Source organism: Megascapheus bottae, chromosome 11, assembly GCF_031878675.1.
Source record: "Megascapheus bottae isolate mThoBot1 chromosome 11, mThoBot2.hap1, whole genome shotgun sequence".
NCBI lineage: Eukaryota > Metazoa > Chordata > Mammalia > Rodentia > Geomyidae > Megascapheus > Megascapheus bottae.
This window is the reverse complement of record NC_143519.1, coordinates 10,557,160-10,577,440: the sequence shown is the minus strand read 5'-3', so window position 1 is coordinate 10,577,440 and position 20,281 is coordinate 10,557,160.

Sequence of the window (20,281 nt, the reverse complement as noted above, 5' to 3'; positions counted from 1 at the left end):
CCTGTCTCATAAGTGACCGCAAGTATTCTAATACTCTCTCTCTCTCTCTCTCTCTCTCTCTCTCTCTCTCTCTCTCTCTCTCTCTCTCTCTCTCTCTCTCTCTCTCTCTCTCTCTCTCTCTCTCTCTCTCTCTCTCTCTCTCTCTCTCTCTCTCTCTCTCTCTCTCTCTCTCTCTCACACACACACACACACACACACACACACACACACACACACACAAATATACGACACACAGAGATTAAAGTGACTGACTACATGGTGCATTTTATAAGTAAAAATGGGAGTGCGTCAGTCCTGTCCATGTGCTTTGCTTCCCCTGAGAGCTATTTTCCAGTTAAACCAGGGGTCTCCTTCACCCTGTTCTAGCCTCCGTGAGGATGGGGAGGCCAAGTCTCAGCTGGATGTCTCAGTTGGGGGGAAAATATGTCTGATATTAATCCAGCTGCCAGCTGCCAGCCACCCAGTGTTTATTCACACAGTGTCACACCTCCAGCAGCTGAGAATGACATCTGTAATGACAGCTTGTAAGTTACAGAAGCAGTGGGTTGGCTGCCTAAAGCACCCTAATCCATGGTGGCCGGGCTCTGCTTAGCTGGTGTAACACTGAAGACACAGATTATAAAAGTGTGGATTTCTCCTCACACCTATCAGTATCCCAGTCCTCCAAACCCCATCTGAGTGTCCTACAACTCAGTTCCATTCTTACACCAACAACCTGAAGTTGACATCGACACTGCACAGTCATGGCAGAGACATACCACCTCGGTCCAGCGTGCCTGTCCTAATGACATCAGAGATACCCACAGGCCCTCCTCCTGGTCCCTAACTCACCATTGAATCTCATAGAAAACTCTGGCGCACATTTCCCTACTTGAACACCTACTTAAACAACACCTGCTGTTTCAGGTTGTTTCTGTACTGAGGTGTGACTGAATTGTTACCCAGTTGTGATAACTGAATACTCAGTTTTCCCCTCCCTCCCCTCAAACAGGAGGTCATATTGAAAGTCCCCTCCTGCAAAGCCAGACTCTAACCCGAAGCCATCTAGAGGCTTTGGCTAGACAGCTCATTAGCATCCATGCAGGAATAGCTGGAAGGGGCTCATTGCAAATGACAATCAACTTTTCTCTTGTTCCCAGCTCTCGGAAGCTGTGGGATGGTCTTTGCCTTTCTCATCCTCATGTGCTACCACCCAGCTGTAGTCAGTGGTTTCCAGTTTCTGCTGCCTTTGCTTGCAGCCTTCCTTCCATCAGTCTGTCTATCAGCTCTCGGCCCAGACATGATGTTGTGTCAGTTAGCTTTCTGTTGCTGTGATAAAACACCAGAGAAAACAATTGAAGAATGGGAAGGCTTACTTTGGCTCACGTTTTCAGGGGGTTCAGTCCATGGTCAGCTGGCTCCACTGTTTTGAGTCCTGTTATCAGGCACTTCTGCATGTCAGAAGGTCATGGAAGAGGAAAGCTGCTCACCTGTGGCAGTCAGGAAGCAGAGAGGAGTAACAGGAAGAACCAGGATGGAGAAAGACAGGCACATCTACCATCTCCAATAACCCACGTCCCCCAATCCAGTCCCATCTCCTAATAGTCTAGCTAGCCATAAACTAACTCACTTATGCATGAATCTACTGATGAGATTTGTGTGTCCATGATCCAATCCTCTGTCAATAGCTGGAGAAGATGCCTTCAACACTGGAGCCTTTCACAACTTTGTATTCGGTCTATAACACATGCCTTTCCAGAATCCTGATAATCTGGCTTGGAACTAACTGTCCTTCCTTGAACACTGTTTCTCAGCTGTGCTTCCAGGTGCTTGCTGTGTACCTCCTTTCTTCTCCAGACGCTAAGTTCCACAGAAGGAGGAATACAGTGATGCTTGTTCGTTATGCTCGCCTTGGCATCTAGTAGCAGGTGTAGGAATCTGAAGAATAAATGAAGGGAATGAATGAATGTTTTCCAGTTAGGCCACAGTAAGCACGAATACTTTTAGAACTAGAACCCAGAGAGAGACCAAGGCAGGGCTCTGAATCAATTGTCACCTTTAGACACAGTTGTGATTAATCAGTACAAAGAGTTTTTTGTTTTTCACAAATGAGAAATCTAAAGTTTCATACTGCCATGAGAAGGCTAGGTAACCTCTCACCTCTGGTGTGCCAGAGGTTGGTCAATGGTGTGGTATTCTTCTGTTTGATTCCTCCATTCTAAGTAAGGTGGGAGAAATGCCAGGATTCACCAAACTTCTTCCTTATCTTGCCAGAGACCAAAGGCCATGCACAGTCGATTCTCCTCAGCATATCACACCAGGGACATCTCAAGTGGGTTTGTACAAGTCTGAAAAGACTGATGGCCACTTACTCTAATTACTGAAGCTACTTTTAGTTCTTGAAAGACACATCCATTTTTAGTGGTTTTCTCCACCTTTTAGAAAGAAAAGGAGAGCACATAAAAGTTGTAGTGCTGGTAGTGGGAACAGTAGCTACTATTGATGTAATGGATTTTGTGTAAAGCAAGCTCTCACCCAAGGCAAAGAGTTACATGAGATGAAATAGCAAGTCATATACTTCACAGGGCAGGTTTCCAAAGGTAAGAAACCACACAAATAAGACTATCTTGTCAAAAATTTGGGCAAAATATTTTAATGTCCATAAAAATGTTTATACTTCAACATCATTTAAAATCAAGGAAGACTCTAAAATTCCACACAAAAACTTATTTACTACTCCCTCAGTCTTTTGTGTCATCTTTTGACTCCCCACCCCACCTCTAAAGTGTTACAAATGGGCTCTTGGTTATTAAAAATAAGGGAAAACATGTAGCCTATGTTTCTTGGGGTCTGGCTTACTTCCCTTAGTATGATCGTTTCCATTTCCTTACACAGGGCAATGCCATTCTTTGTGATAGAAGTATAGAATTCCATTGTGTGTATATACACCACACTTTCTTGATCCATTCATGCATGGAGGGGCACCTGGGTTGATTATCTGGGCTATGGTAAACAATGCTACAATGAACATGGTGGTGCTGGTGGCTTTAGTATAACCTAGTTTGCAGTCAATTGGATAGATTCCCAGAAGTGGGATTGCTAGGTCATAAGAGAGCTCTGTGTTTAGTCTTTTAAGGAACCTCCATACTGCTTTCTAGAGAGACTGAACAAGTTTATATCCCCACACAGTTCGTAGCATCTGTTATTATTTGTTTTTTTGAATATAGCCATTCTAACTAGAGTTTTGATTTACATTTCCTTTATGGCCAGAAATGTTGAACATTTCTCCCTATGTCTATTGGCCATTCTTATTTCTTCTTTGGGGTAGTCTCTTTAAGTCTTTAATCCAAATTAAAGAGCATGGGCCTACCTGTGCTCTTCTTTGACCTGCACGGGATGAAATAACAGAAAAGCAATAAAAAGTTCCATGTTATTAGGAAAAATGGTTTCTTGGTCACACATAGATAGATAAAGATTTAAGCAGTTAAAGACATATCATGGTTAATTAATAAACAATCTAAACATTCACACAGTGAGAAGGAAGGAGGGCTCAACAGTAATGTGCATAGGTGCTCATCAAAACGAACTCAAAGAATAGCAGTTTGTGATTATACTGTTTGCAAGGTTTTTTTCCATCTCTTATCTTTTCTTCTTTCCTTTTTTCTTTGGTTAATTCCCTTCTGTCGCTGTTTTATTTTTGCCCTTTTGTCCTGTATAGAAGGCAAGTTTATCTGATTTGGGGAAGAGAAGGGGAAGCACAGAAACAGTGGACAATTCCACAGTGAAACCCTCTGGACACTTTGTTGGACATGAACCATACAACTGTGGGGAGAGGGAAATTGGGAGGGGGAAAAAACGGGGAGAGAATGAGAAGGGATGACACTTCAGAAAGAACTGTACTCATTACCTGATCATGCAACCGTAACCCCTCTGTATATCACCTTTACAATAAAATTAAAGTAGGAAAAAATTAAGTATTTTTAAAACCAAAATAGAGGGCAGGGGGGGCACTTAGAAGGCGAACCAGGTCCTTCCTGGAACTTTCTGACCACTTCCAGCCTTCTGGTTTCCACCTACCTTGGGGCTCTACATTCCTAAAAAGGCCTACCTGTGCTCTTCCTTGCCCTGCATGGGTTGAAATAACAGAAAAGCAATAAAAAGTTCCGGGTCATTAGGAAAAGTAGTTTCTTGGATACACATAGATAGATAAAAATTTCAAACTCAGGGTTTTTGTTGGAGTCTGGGGAAGGAATGGGGAATGGAGGTTATCTGGAAGTTGAAATGACAGCATTTGCACTAACAGGGGGGCCTCCAGATGCCTCATACAATTCCCACACACCTGGGAAGGCTTGTCCTACCATCTCACAGACTGCCTGTGGTCCGTCGCTGTGGGTCACACTCACATTCAATTATGCCCAGAATGGGCCATGAGTCTGGAAACCCTGCCAGCTCTGGCCCCAGACTGCAACTCGGATGCCTCTGATTTGGGAGGCCTGATGACATTCTATTACTCAATTCAGGGGGGACAAAACCTGCACTTTTGTTAGATAATGTAGACTGTTTTCATGAGACCAGAGAGGCCTCCAGGCGCCATGCACATCCAGAGGGAAAGCTCTGGAAAAGGTGCTAACATATTCTTGGCCCCAGTCCTGTCTTTTTTAGCTGGTGACTATGATAATGAAGCTGAATCCTAACTTTGTGGTGCCTGCTTTGACTCTGTGCTGATTTGGCATTCCTTGCACCTTCTCTCTGGGATAGGAAAAGCTCATCCAAAATCTGAGAAAAGATGCACCGTCGTCTTTTTATTGTTTCCAGAGTTCTATTCTTGTTTGGACAAACAGGCTAGACCATCACCTATTAAGAGAGAGAGCAAGACTCTGACATACTTTTCAGTTCAGATTATTTGTCTAATTTTGACATTTCTCTCATTAAACTCTTCAAGAGACAGAGCGGCTTCATAGCCACATAGGAAGAAAAATAAATAAATACCTTAAAATATTTTATGAGCAAGAGATTCCAGTGAGCTAACATGATTTCATAAGCCAATATCCAGAGTAGATGAGAGTTTATCACCATCTCCTTCCTACTGTGAGACTGAAGCAGGCTTGCCAAAGGCCAACAGGAAATAGCCCCCAGCTCACTGGGTGGGGCTTCCACACACTCTTCCTGGATGTACAAATGTCTGTGTCTCTCCTGGATCCTGACACTCACAGCCTGCAGCACGCTGGTTAGTATTGTTCTTGGCTAGTAATATTCCTTTCTGTAAGGCGTGTCTCTGTGTCTCGAAAGTCAAGGCCAGCCCCTTTGTACATTTTACCAATGGCCAGATTTCAAACTCTTGAAGGTCAGTCAGAGAACACAGATCTCTGAAGATGAAGATCGTCCCTTCTAGTAGCTGATTTTGAGGAGATGTGCATGGTCTCCATGCTATTTTCTGCCCTCATGCTCTGGGCTGCAGGTTTCATGGAAGCAAGCCCTCTGGAGCCTGCTCTGGTTGCAGCCTGGGGTGTTGTTGCATAAGCTGCTGGCGGAGCTTGAAGTCAGTCCCCAGAGAGCCAGGAGAGCAGACAGGGTGGCGCAGGCTGGGCGGGCCGCCCAGCAGGGGGCAGCAGAGGGCAGCACAGCTCGCCCTGGGCGCCCCAAAGGCCTTGGCTGCCAGCGGGAGCCATTACAATCCCTTGGAGAAGTCTAACAGGCTCTCTAGCTTGGTGTTCTTTGCAGTGAAAATCCTTTTTTTTTCCCTTGAAGATGCGGTGTTTTAACAACTTCCCACGTGTTTCCTTAGTTTATGCTTTGTTTCCACTCTTCTTGGATAGGGCAGTAATTAGATTAATTGAGACATCTTGCTAGGCACATTATATTCATTATCACATTAATCCTTCAGCACCTTCAAAATGATGATGATGATGATGATGATGATGATGATGATGATGATGATTCCCTGTTTCCCAAAAACAGCTGTGTAGTTTAGACAAGCACTCTTCAAGGCCACAGTTCCTTCTAAACCCAGGCTGGGCTGTGATGCCTAGGAGGTATTTTGCTGATTGTTTCTGCTCCCTTCTGTCCACAGGTATTTGACATGCTTTATTATTAAGTGGTCCATGAGGGCCTGGCACGTTTTATAAACGCTGGAGCATAGGAAACATGAAAGGATGAGGGAAGCCTTCTCCCGCTAGAAAGACAGTCTGTGGTTATTTGTTTCTCCTCTGAGCAACAAGTTCTGGGTGTTTGAGACTCACCCCCACACAGCTGAATCTCCCATGTTGCTCACCTCAAAGTGTAGAAGCTGCTCTTCAGGCTACCCAGAAGCCCCTTCAAATACTTAGAAAGAGTGATTACATTTGTTTGGCTTTGCTTTGCAAAGTAGATTTAGGTTTCATTGAGTTCTTGGACTACTGGTGGCTTACAGCACCAGTGGCTGTAACCCTAGCTAGTAATCTAGAGGCTGAGATCTGAGGACCATAATTCAAAGCCATCCCAGGCAGGAAAGTCTGAGAGAATGTTTTCTCCAAATAACCACCAAAAACTAGAAGTGGCTCTGTGGCTCAAAGTCGTTGAGTGTTATCCTTGAGCCAAAGAGCTCAGGGATAGTGCCCGGGCCTTGAGTTCAAGCCCCACACCTGACAATCAAACAATCAATCAATAAAAAATAAATTAAAAAAATGCCTTCTCACAAGGTGAGGATGGAAGAAAATCAATCTAAAAAGTCCAACGGATTTGGAACATCGATTAGGGGCAGGAATGGTGATGAAGGGGAAGCCAAAACCAAATGACAAAATTCCGATGGGGATTCAAGTGTTCACACATTTCATCCACATTGTGTTCGGGTTAAGAACAGAGCCCCTCCCCTACCCAAACCCGGAAAACACTGGAGACTATTCAGAACCAACATCGGGTAGAGTCCAGTGAGTTAGGAGTCCTAAGAACAAGCAGGGGAAGGGTACTCTGTTGACTCTTTCTCATTGATCCTGGCAATTATCAGCAAGGAGAAACAATGAGGAGAATGCCAGACTAACTCAATTGTGACCACCGGACCCCAAAACAGTGTTTGTCCTGTCAGCATCGTGTTAGGAAGCATGCTAGAAAGGATCATGGCTCAAAGCCAAGAATTTGCCTCCAAAGTAACCAACAACAAAGCAAGACTAGAGGGATGACTTATGGGATGAGAGACCTTCTCAGGGCTGGCATGTTTCATGCCTCCATGTGTCATGAGGTGGGGACTCGGGACTCCCCACAAGTTCAGTCCACTGGCCTTCTCTGGGCCACCTGTTCTGCAGAGCAGATGACCCTAAAGGAGTTTGGGACAGGCCGGCTCTACTAGAGACCTTGGTCTCACTTGAATGGTCCACTTCCAAGTACTAATACTAGGGTATTGGTAGTAACTATTCTGCCAAGTTCTGTGCCTGACATCGTATCTTTTCTTCTTCTTGTGCTTCCAGTCAAGCTCAACACCACCATTCTTTCAAGCTTGAGCTCTGGGTTTATTTTTTGTTGCTTTATTTTTGTGGGGTTTTCTGGGTTTGGGGTATATGGGGTTTTGTCAACCATACTGTGGCTTGAACTGAGAGCCTCTGATCTGCTTGGCTTGCCTACTCATGGAGAGTGTCCCATCCCGTACACCAAGCCTGCAGTTTCATTATTTGCTGGTTATTTTGTAGATGATATATTGAAGACTTTTCTTCTTGAAGACTTTCCTTCCCAGGCTCGTCCGGATGTTAACAGCTAGGATTACAGGCATGAGTCAATTGCACATGGTTTGAGCAATGTTTTCATAAATGAAAGGCCCAGGGAGGGAGGACAGGGCAGAAGAATGAAGAGATGCAATGATGGCCGATGAGGGTGGAGTTGGAATTTGAACCCTATTTGTTTTATGTGGTCTGAGTGGAAAGGGCAGAGTCATTGATCATGCCATGTGTTTTTCCCAATCAGATAGTCAAGGCTACACTGTTGCCTTCTCCTCTTCTTCTCCCCTTCTCCCTCCCTTCTCTTTCTTGCCTCTGCTCTCCCCAGGTGGGATTTCCCCATTGTCCAGGAATCCTCTGAACATGGAATGTCCCAGAAATAGGCCTCTTCCAGCTGGGCAAGACAGGCTGGACTTCCATTTTGTTCTGTTTCCCTTCTCTCGGCCACACAGAATAAATGAATGACTCATACAGAGAATTCTTCTTCATTGGATGCGTGTCTTTTATTTTTTGCATTGATAATTTCATGAGGTTTTATTATTATCCTCTTTCTCAGCTTCCCTGGTGACAAAAGTGTGGTGCCATGAACTAGGGGGGAAAGCTGGGAATTGGACTATGTGCAAATGAACCTGCCGTGCTCCCCTCTAGCCAGTTAACCATGGGGACCTTTCTCGGCCCCTTGAGCCTCAGTTTCTCCACTCGAGAACCAACCACACTGCCAAGATCATTTCTGCAACAATGTCTGGAAAGTCTGGGGAAAAAATTCTCTCTCTCTCTCCTCTCTATTTGATTCCTCTACTGTGCCATTCCCAGTTGCTTTCTCTAATATTCTTCTCCTTTCTCTTTTCGAAACTGGCATTTTAAAAAAAATTGTTGCTGTTAAAATGAGTACTTGCCTTAAAAAAAAAAAAAAGCTTCAAGTTGCTAAGCAGCATCTGTGCCCCCCCCCCCATTCCTCTTTTATGCAGTCCGGTTGCCATAGTATCATTGGAGCGTGGTTACAAGAAGCGAAGAGCAATCACTTTTCACTAAATAGGGTTGGGCAGACAGATAAACATGCTGAAATGTTTCCTGACGACCCACCCGAGGCCACACACAGCCCTAGAGTCGTGTCTCCTCTGACTCCTTCTGCTTCCGCTGCCTTTCAATGTCTCCTCCCCTCACCTGTGGCTTCTTGCACATCGCCATCCCTGGCAAGACACTTCCTAAAAAGGCTTTTTACAGGGATGCTGCTGCTACTCTGATATTTGTAGCTATTTAGGGCTAAGCGTAGACTCCGATCCTTCTCGGAGAGTTACTAAACATAGAGCCTGGAGCGTGAATCAGTCTTGTATCTGAAAGTACTCGTGTGGCAGCAGGTTTGGAGAAGATGACAAATAGGCGTCATTGGAGTGACATCAAGGGATGCTTTTTAAAAATAGAAAGAATAAAGAGAGGGATGAAAATTGAGAACCTACTCAAAATCGTACATGGATTAGAGAAATAGAAATCCTAGACTTTGGTTCTCCAACTCCAAGCTCAGCCGATCACACATTTGGCCAATATAAACAGGCGCTGACTGGACAAGGGACACAAACTTCCCTTTTGCATCCTTGAGGTCCTGCATGGTCCAGTGACCACAGACGGGAGCACAGGAATGGTTTGCTTGGTGGCTGGGACATAAGACCTCTTCCAGAGTCCTGCGATTTGGGGCCCTCTGAGGGTGGCCCCTGAGAACCTCCCTAACAAACACTCCAAAGGGTCCCCAGGGAATTCCCAGCTTGAGGCAAGCATCTCATCCAATGTTAAGTCCTTTTTGGTGTTTCAGTCTTTTGTTATAAAGGTGATACACTGAGGAACTATGATTACATAAGCCAGGAAATAAGTACATTTCTTTTTAAACAATGTCACCCCTTGCTCTCTCCCAGGTTTTTTTTCCCTTCCATCTCCTCCCACAAGTTGTGTAGTTCATTTTCAACATGGTGTCCAGTGAGCACAATTGCTGCATATCTTCAGCCTTTGGTCCCTTCATTTCTGTGCCTGCCCTTACACTCCCAAAGACAGATACGCAAACAAACAGAACAAAAAGGAAAGCAAACAAAAACAGAAAAGAAGAAAAGACCACTTGTTTCCATTTCCTGGAGTCCATTTCAATTTAATTAATTTAATTATTATTATTAATTTAATTATTGTTTTGTATGGTCCGATATCCATGGGCATTGAGCCTTTCCGTTCCTTGATTGGTATTTTGAAAAGCATCCTTTTTCAAACTCATGTACTCCACATCCCTAAACATGCAAGTGAATCCATTTTCTGGGGCAGCATTCATTAGAAAGAAGCATGGTGAAAAGATTGAGATGAACAATCACTGTCACCTGCACTCTCCTGCATGCCTGCCCCGGGGATAATGGCAGACCCTCCCGTGGGGCAGCATGACAGCAGGAGTGCCTCCTCCTTGCTGTGAGCTGGTTTTCCCCATCTAAACATGCATGGCCTACAGGGGCTCAGAAGGCTTGTCAGGCAAAACTAGGGCTATCCCCAGAACTCCTGAAGCAAGTCAACCTCTCCCCCAAAGCAGAATAAAACTTGTTTTCATGGGCTTGTTCTGTTGCCTTTTGGGGAATGTGTCATTTTATATCTGACGGTTTCCTCTCACCCTCCTTTCTACTGGGAGCCTCTTCAGGGCTAACATATTTGTTTGTTATTTTTTAGAGGCATCCTAGCAGAAGAAATTTCCTATCCATTCTACTAGCTTGGAAGCAGACTCAGATACCCAGGCTCTGTCAGTGCCAGGCACAGAGTCTTTGTCACATCCTTCTGCCACCCACTAGGTCTTACCTTGTGCCCCTAAGGGATGTACTTTCAAAGCCCACTTTTTAGGAGGGGGTCTCTAGACTCCGCAGGAAGCAGAGGCTGGCCATTGGAATACCCTCTATGTGAGTCCTTCTGAGGCAATTTGCCTCCTTCCTTTATCTGCAGTCAATGGTCAAGAAAGCAGCCCTTGGTCCCCACACCACATCTGAGTAATACCTACCAGTGTCCTCCACAGCAGTATCATGAGGTGTGTTTCTCAAGAGCTCTCTCTTTTCCCAGATTCTATAGATTTCCCCATACACCCTAACTGCGCTGCCTTAGAAGAACAGGTGATCTTCAGATCAAGTTCCAGTGGAAAGATGCTAAATACTTGACAGTAGGCTCTTGATGTGGGGAAAGAGCAGAGAGGATCAGAAAAGAGAAGCTCTCATGGGTGGCCTATGCCAGTTTCAATAGTGTAAATATCCCCAGCATGTCTGGTTTCACACTCCCAAGGTGACATCACCGACCGTGGAGAAGGAGTGAGATAGGTAACACGGGTTCTTGTGAGCTGACGTTTGCTGCCTCTAGCACTGCACTGAATGAATCTGTCCTTTGGGGAACATGATGGCTGGTGGTTTCATGGTCTTTTCTCTACCTTGTTTCCCTCTAACCTTTCATTCTACTAGGAATCCTTTATCCCAGTGGTTTCCCACCACTGGGGTGAGCAGCATTCTTGATGTTTATATAAAGAAATGAAGAACAATAAAGCCATAGCAGCCTGTTTGGGAAGCCAGGGACGGTATTAGGCCAACCCCTGACACAGACAGATGCTCCACGTGAGGGTTTTATCCACATTCTTTGATGACTTGAAACAATTCTAGGAACCAAAGGACATGGTTCTTGACATGATTGCTTTCTTGAACAATGTGAAAGAGATTGAAATGGGTGATGATTTCATCCCATTTGTAGCACCCAACTTTCAGAAGATGGGGGTCTCAGGAGTTCTGTCAAAAATGACGACCTCATATGTACTGCAGGACTGACAGCCTCAGAGGGAGCCATGCTCTACCAGAATTCCTCATTTAAGTGCCTGTCTACAGCTCTGAATGTTCTCTGGCTTTTTTTCTCTACTGAATGCTGATAAGTGGAATCACCTCCACTTATCTGCCTGCAGGTTCTCAGTCCTGCTTCTCAGTCAGTGCCTTTCTCTGTCCCTTGCTTTCTGTGCATCAGACAGGATTTTTTGGCATTAATTTGGATGAGCCTTATATATTCTTATATATATTTCCTCTCCAGCAGCATGCTTCCATTTTTACGTTAATCTGCTCTAGGAACCAAATTATAGTCTAATGAGGATAGACTATTCCATCTTAATGGTCCTGTGCTTTCTTTCAATGAGTGTCTTTCATTTTGATGGAAGGAATAAGCTTATAACTTCTTGAGGTTCCACCAATCAAGTTGTTAATAACTAAAAGAAAAAATCTAAGGCAGGAAGAAGCCTATCAAAATGGAAAAGTCAAACTTCAAGCATTTCTCCCAATCCCTGAATCCTTCAGATCTCTCCATCACTGCTTTGTGTGGGACCTGAAAGTTTCTCTACTTCTAATTCTTCCAAAATCACGCATGTAGAGTATTAATACTTCTATCTCCTAGTCTAACAGGAGTAAAGAAGGCCAACCTGACACACAGATACATTAGTGGTCTCTCCAAATGGGCCTCACACTGGATAATAAAAACAGAACTACTTGATTACAACCTTCTTCATATCCTAAAAAAAAAACTAAACGTAGAACTACCATACAATCCAGCAATTCTACTCTTGTGCATTTATTCAAAAGAAGACAAACTACAATACAGTAAAGCCACCAGAGCAACCATGTTCATTGATGCAAAAGCTTTGTTGAAAAGCAACTCCTTTGTACAACTACTTAAAGATAATAACATTCTATTCAAAAAATGTCCAGCATAGAATTCCATTGTGTACAAGTACCACATCTTCTTGTTCCATTTATCTACTGAGGGGCATTTGAGTTGGTTCCATATCTTTCCTGTGGTAAACAATGCTGCAATGAACATTGTTGTGCTAGTAGATTTAGTATGTCCTTGTTTCTGGACATTTGGGTAAATGCCAAGTAGTGGAATTGCTGGGTCCTAAGGGAGCTCTATGTTTAGTCTTTTGAGAAATCATCATACTGCTTTCCAGAGTGGTTGAATGAATTTACACTCCCACCAACAGTGTAGTAGTGATCTCTCCTAGCCACATCCCTGCCAGCATCTGTTACTATTAGATTACTTGATCATGGCCATTCTAACTGCAGTGAGGTAATATCTCAAAGTTATTTGGATTTGCATTTCTTTTATGGCCAGAGATGTCAAGCATTTCTTCGTGTGTCTATTGGCCATCTTTATTTCTTCTTCAGAGAAGACTCTCTTTAAGTCTTTGGCCCATCTTTTAATGAGATGATTGTTTCATTTTTTGTTGTAATTAATAGAAGGGTTACATTATATTCATCAAATAGAAAGTGCATTACTTCACAAACATTGATACCCCTTCTTATGATTTGTCCCCATTACCTCCCCTCACCCCCTTCCCTATCCTATTTCAAATAAGCAAATAAACATATATACAATATACCAGATAACAAGGTAAGATAATATAACAATATAAGATAACCAAGGAACAACAAAAGAGATGAGAAATAACAACAATCCCACATTATATGGCTCTTGTTTGCATATCCTGGAGGTCCTTTCATTTAGCCTCACTGGAGTGGTTGTTTCTTTGAGGATTTGTTTTTGAGAGATTCGATTTTTTGAGCTGTAGGTATATTTTAGATATGAGGCCCTTGTCTGTTGTATGTTGTATAGTGAAGATTTTCTTCCACTCTGTGGGCTTTCTATTTAGCGTGCTAACTATGTCCTTTGTCATACAGAAGTTCTGCAGTTGAACACAGTCCCATTTATTCAAACTTTCTTTAATTTGTTGTGTTTCTGGCCCTTTATTGAGAAAGTTTCCACCTGTGCCAAGGAGTCCTAGTATCCCCTACTCCTTCTTGTAAATTTTCAGGGTATCTGCTTTTACTTCAAGGTCTTTGATCCATTTGGAATTAATTTTGGTGTAGGATGACATATAAGGACCCGACTTTAGTTTTCTACAGGTGCTTAACCAATTCTGCCAGCCTCATTTGTTGAAGAGGCTGTCTTTCTTCCATACTATTATTTTGGCTCCTTTATCAAAGATTAGGTGGCCATAAGTCTGTGGGTTGATTTCTGGGTCTTCAGTTCTATTCCATTGATCCTCAGACCTGTTCTTGTGCCAGTACCAAGCTGTTTTGATTACTATAACTCTGTAATAGAGTCTGAAGTTTAGTATTAATATTCCTCCAATGCTGTTCTTTCTGTGAAGTATTGTTTTTTCTATATGGGGTCTTTTATTATTCCATATGAATTTTTGGATTGCTTCCTCTATTTCCTTAAAGAATGACATTGGGAGGGTGAGGGAAGGGAAAAGGGGATAAAAACATGAGACGGGGTATCAATGTGTGAGAAGTAATGCACCTTCTATCTGGCTAATATAATTGCAACACCTCTATACATTAAAATCTAAAAAAAGAATGACAATGGGATATTAATGGGTATTGCATTGAATTTGTAGATAGCCCTAGGGAGAACTGCCGTTTTCATGATGTTAATTTTTCCAATCCAGGAGCATGGAAGGTTTCTCACTTCCTTAGTTCTGCTTTAATTTCACCTTTCTATATCTTTATTTCCAGGTCCAACTTCTGACCTCATTCAGGCTATTTTAATTTTTTGCCTAATCTGAAAGAATGTTTTATTAATAGGATATCTCTTCAATAACTATCCGTTGAAAGACTGGGTTACTATAGACTTTTTCTTCTAACTTACATTCCCCCCACCTCAATCAACTGTGTCTTCTGTGTTCCATTAAACTTCACATGCCAATGAAAGTTCTTGAACATAATGTGGATCATGTCCCCAGAAGTCAAATGTAAGCTTTGCACTCTCTGCACTTCAGATTTTCTACTGATGCAGGTAGCTCACACCTGTAATCCTAGCTCTTCAGGAGGCTGAGATCTGAGGACTGCAGTTCAAAGCCAGCCTGGACAGGAAAGTTTAGGAGACACTTACCTTCGGTTAACCAGTAAAAATCTAGAAGTAGAATTATGGCTCAAGTATTAAAGCACTAGCCATGAACAAAAGAGGTCAGGGACAGTGCCCAAGCCCCAAGTCCAATCTCCATGACCAACACGCAAACCATTTTCTGCGGAAAATATCTGTGTTCATTTCCATTTTACCAAGGCAGATAACCAATGATTAGAAAATGAGTTGAAGCTGACCCTCAGTTCTTAGCACACTAGTATGTCTAGGGTTGTGTAAAACCATATGATTCTATTTGACTCACTTCCAGGGTTAGATTCTGAATATTTTACAAAAATCAAATCACTATGAATTCTAACATATTTGATTAAGACCCTGATTCTTTCCTGAATTCTGCCTGTTAGATAGTGGGATTTGACCTACCCTTCTGGATAATTCTGCCTTTTGAAGTTGTGCTATAAATTACACAACCTGTCTAAAATCACAGGGCTGCCATTTCCCGATTTTGATTATCACTAATGACTGGAAACTTCTTATTCTTAATTCACATTTTTGGCTCCAATCACTGTTGGTTAATCATTGAATTCTTGGCCCCTCTTTTCAGATGACAGGTCATAGACCAAAGTTTGCTGCCATGCATACAGACACAAGTCACCCCCTTTTTTGTTAAGTTCTCTCCTTTTCCTGCTTGTCTAGACTTGAAATTTCAGCCCCCCACCACATCTAGAAGAGTTTGACTGTATGAGCATGATTATTGTTTAATGGTAAATAGCCAGATTTCTTAAATTCTTTGGTTTTCATTTTTTAATTGTAAATTAAAAACAATAGTCATAAAATTTCCTGGCTTTGAAAAGCAGTACTCACTGGTCCTGATTTCCTAATCTCCAAAGGTAGGTCCTGTAAGACTTGAACCCTCTTTTTCTGGAAATATCTGTAGCTTATTTTCTTTCCTTGTCTTTTTCTGTGCTGGCATTGGGTCTATGAACTCAGGACCTCAGCTCTCCTATAGTTTTCTCACTGGAGGCTAGTACTCTGTCACTTGAGCTATAGCTACAGTTCTGGCTTTTTGCTAGCTAATTGGAGATAAGAATCTTTCAGATTCATCTATCTGAACTGGCTTCAAACTGTGATTCTAAGATCTCAGCTTCCTGAGTTATTTCTATTTTACTAAGTCATAGAACCAATAGTAGAAAATGAGGGAATGAAGTATCAAAACCTTGGCAATTTTTGATCCTATCAATTGATTTGAAATCTTTGTAGCCAGCTTGATGGTGAAAAACAAGAAAGAAAGATACTTAGGGCCAAACAAAATGAATGTTACATTATTTAACATAGAAGCATGACTCTGCTCTGAAATCATGACAGATTTTCAGACTCCTAAGATTTATATTCCCTTTCCTTGTGATTCACAGCATCATAGCAATTTGTTATACTTTTTAACTCACATGTGCTATTTCCAAGAGCATAAATTCCTACACTAAAGAGCTCTTTATTCTGAGTATCAAGAGGTCCGGTATGCATACACACTCTGCTCTTGTATTAGCCCTCTAGAGTTTCAGTGATGTTGAAAGAGTTCTTTCTTTTCTCTGGCACATTTTCTGCTTTTCCTCGCTGGAAAATTTTCCTAACCACATGTGTACATTTAGTACTACAGACTCTTCTTTAAGAGGTAATTTATGGAAAACCAACCTATGCGTCCAATGAGTGCCAATGTCATAAGTCCATGTAATCATATAGTCCCAGGATCTGTTCCAGCCAGTAAAGCAGGGAACCTGGATGTGTCTGCAAAAGGAGCCACATACACACACACACACACACACACACACACACACACACACACACACACACACACACAAAAAAAAAAAAATCACAACTATTGTATTTGCCTCGCCTCTCAACATGTGAGTGGAGAAAGAAGGTCTGCTAAAAATGAGAAATATGGGCACATTACCTATTCTTCTTGGAAATATTTTAGAAGCGATTCCACCCACTTATCACATTGTTCTGCAGGGTGAGTCACACGTGGTATGATGCCACAGAAGGCAGATTCTTAGCATATTTACTCGCAGACCTCCTGCTGGACAGATCAGATGTGTCAGTTTCAGTTTTGTCACAATGATGGGTGCTCTCGTTGGAATACACAATGACAGTATGATGACTCTATTTCTCTTCAGCATCTGACTTCAACCTAGAGCTTCATCTCCTCCACCCCCTAGCATCTCTCTTGTCATCAAGACTTGCTCCCAAATTCAATTGCTTGCTTTCCAACGAGGGTTTCCATGACAACTTCCATTTGTGGCACTGTGGACTCCATCGCTCCTCCTTGTCTCTCCCTGTGGCAGGGAGTTCTCTCTATGTTAGACTTACATGTTCTTAGTTCCCTTCCTGGCCCCTATTTTGTTGTTCTTGACTTTGATCCCAGCCTTTCTTAAGCTCAGTTTCCATATTGAGTGTTGTTGTCAGATCAACCAGAGGGAGTCTGAACCAAAACTCACAGTTTTAAACCCTAACTTAACATGCAGTTCTGGATCCAAAAATGAGCCCCCTGTCGTTCATAAGTGATAACCATTCATTTTCTTGGCTGGAAAAGAGGTGCTGGGTAAGAAGTAAAGGGAATCCATCCTCCTTTCATTTTACACACACACACACACACACACACACACACACACACACACACACGATCTTTAGAAGTAATTCTGTGTTTAAACAATTGAAAAATCAAGGCTAGCTATCATATAATACCAAGCCTTGGCCGGCTGAGTTAAGAGGATCATGAGTCCAAAGCCAGCTTAAGCTATGTGGTAGGAGCTTGCCTCAGGGAAAAAAAAAAGAAAGAAACAAACAAAAGGAAGAGGATAACTAAAGCCTCATTTATTAATCATTTATTTCTACATAGTCAAACATCTATGTTTCTTTTACAGGTACATGTCTCTGCATTGGAGAAATCGCTAATCCGTGTGACCTGACAACCACCCAATGGTAAATCAGCAGTCCTGTGTAGAAGTGGGAGACTGAGAAGTTTAAAAAACAATACATAAAAGGAAGGGAGTTCTGCAAGAAGATGTACTGGACCATAGAGGTCCAAGGGCTGAAGGAACAGAAGAAGCATGTTTTGGGAGCCGGGGATGCTGCTGAAGACAAGACATAACCTTCATCCGTGTCTGTGGCTCATTTAGCCTTGCATCTGGCCATGGTCCTTGACCTGTGCTGACTGGGGATCTGGTATCTCTGTCTGAGCTGATGTCACCATCACAGTTCAGACCCCCTCTGCGCTCATCTTATAGAAACGGAAGATGGGAACATAAAGGCTGCTGTAGCACACACACTCTTCTCAGCACCTCGATTTCAGCCCTTCATGCACTTAAGATCCACTTCCACCCGCCAAGGACTCGTTTTCACAGGTTTCCATCAGTGACCATTATCCTGAGACTCCTCTTGTGCACTGTTACACCATTCAGGGGTGTGTAATAAGTGGTTCACACATAGAAAGGACAGGCAGACACACAACATAATAGTGACATGAGACAAATAAATGATTTAAACCATGAACACTAGCTCATATCTTTGTATCCTAGAGAGAATAATGATTCTAGTCAGAGCACTGGTCTGAGTGTGGGGTCTTAGATTCCTTGTTATCCTGCTAGATGCCTTTGAGTAAGTCATTTAATCTCTGGGAGAGTGAGTTTTACCAGGGAGGAAAAAGGTAATAAAAATGCTTCTCTCTCATAGCTATGGAGATTATGGAATAACATGTTTGTAATATGTATGAGACATTAGGGAGCCACATGAAATTTCATTGAAGATTATCATTAATATATACACTGATCAAAATGCTCTTGTTGGCCTGTTTGATATTCCAATGTTATTTCAGTCATGATTTATGTCAGAGCCTGAATTGTCTTGAGAGTACTCAATCCCATTCATCTCAATGGAATCAACACATATGGGACACTTGTTGGGCACAGAGGGCAATACTAGATTCTGGGGAGCAGAGAGTGGCTAAGGAAGAAGAGAATACTTGCTTAGCTTGAAGGCACAATACCCGAAGCACTAGACAAATGGCTGATAGAAAATAAGCGAGAGACATAAGTAATATGGAAAGGGAGGCTCGTTCTGGCTAGTAGAGGAAATTGCAGTTCTACCTAGCCTGGAGGAATGAGCAGAATCTGGCCTGGGAAGATAGGAAGGAAGAGACAAGCAGGAAAACCTGTAGGTATAAACAAAGTTGAATATCCTGTGACCAAATCCTGAGGAACAATGAATCTGACTCAAGTTTCAGCTTTGGAAAGACAGACCACTCAGTTCTCTAGCCGGAAAGGACTCTAGCTGTGTTAACATTCATTTTTAACAGCACAGGTTAAAGCAAATTGCAGACTATTGGTTTAGAGAGGCTTGCTGAATTCCTCCACAGAGAGCCCCGGAAGCCATTTGTAAAGTCTATGTTCCATAGCTGAGGCAATAAATACGTTCTGGAGGTGTTTAAGGTCTGTAATAGAACTGAATGCATTTGTACCTCGTATTCCTGATTTAAAGCCTCCTTTCAAAATGGTTCTTAAACATGAACTGATACCTGGATAGCTTGGGAAATACTGATTACTCTGTCTCCCAACTCCAGGTCTTGATTCAGTAGACCAGATAGGTTTCAGAATCTGAATTCAAAACAAGTACTGTAGCCCTGAGTCACACTTCCAGCCCTTTAAAAATCTGCCTTTGTAACAGGCTCCAGGGAGAGGCTGATGTGTTAGCCTTGAGACCATATTTTGAGAAGCACCCCTGGGCCCTGGATGTCCATTTAAGTCACATGGGGGGCCTGTGTGGTTACATGAGGGGCCTGTGTCCTCACCCAGAGACAGAAGGGCTGGGAAGAGCTGGGGTAAATGTGGAAGGTTTCTTGCACCACTCATCCCTTCTTATACATCAGATTCACTAGGAATCTTGCTGACCTGCACATCCTTTTTCAGTAGATCTGGCTCAAGGTCTGGGATGATGAATTTCTGGTATGTTCCCAGCAGATGCCAGCGCTGACAGTCAGGAGACTTCACTTTCAGGAGTAGGGCTCTGTGAAGTTCACGGGTCTTTCTCTTCTCTTTTCTTCTGTCCCTTCTTCCTTTCTCCTTCCATCTCTCCTGCCTTCTCTTCTTTCTTTCTGCTTCTGCTTCTTCTTCTCTTTTTATTCCTTTCATGTTTTCCTCCAGCTTTCCACTTAGTACTTTCCTCCTGATAAAATATTACCAATAACACCACCTCAGAACCCTGTGCTAAATTGTGCCTAAGAAAAATCCACAGAGCCATTGCCTGATAATCCATTGAGTTGATCATCAGCTGACTCAGCTCGGAGAAGATTCCAGTCAATGCTGGCGTGTGTGCTGGAGGCAGTACAGGTGATGGTGTCCTCAGAAGCCTTCCGTACCAACCACCTTCTGTATATGGCAGGCCATCCACTCCCTTACAGCTTCTCCTGCCCTCTCTCAAGCCTCCCTTGCTACCGCAACTTGCCTTTACATATTCCACAAATACTCTTCATGATAAGCCTAATCCCCAAAGAGAGAATAAGAAGCTTTCTGATATATCTATTAATCATGAAGGCAATTGAAAGCTGGGAAGAAGGAAGGCGAGACAGAGAGAGCAAGACAGAGGTGGGGGGAGGGGGGAGAGAGATCATTAAACTAAATGGGAAATGCCCATTTGAAATCAACTCTTTAACAGGCCCCTGGTAGCCTCTGTGC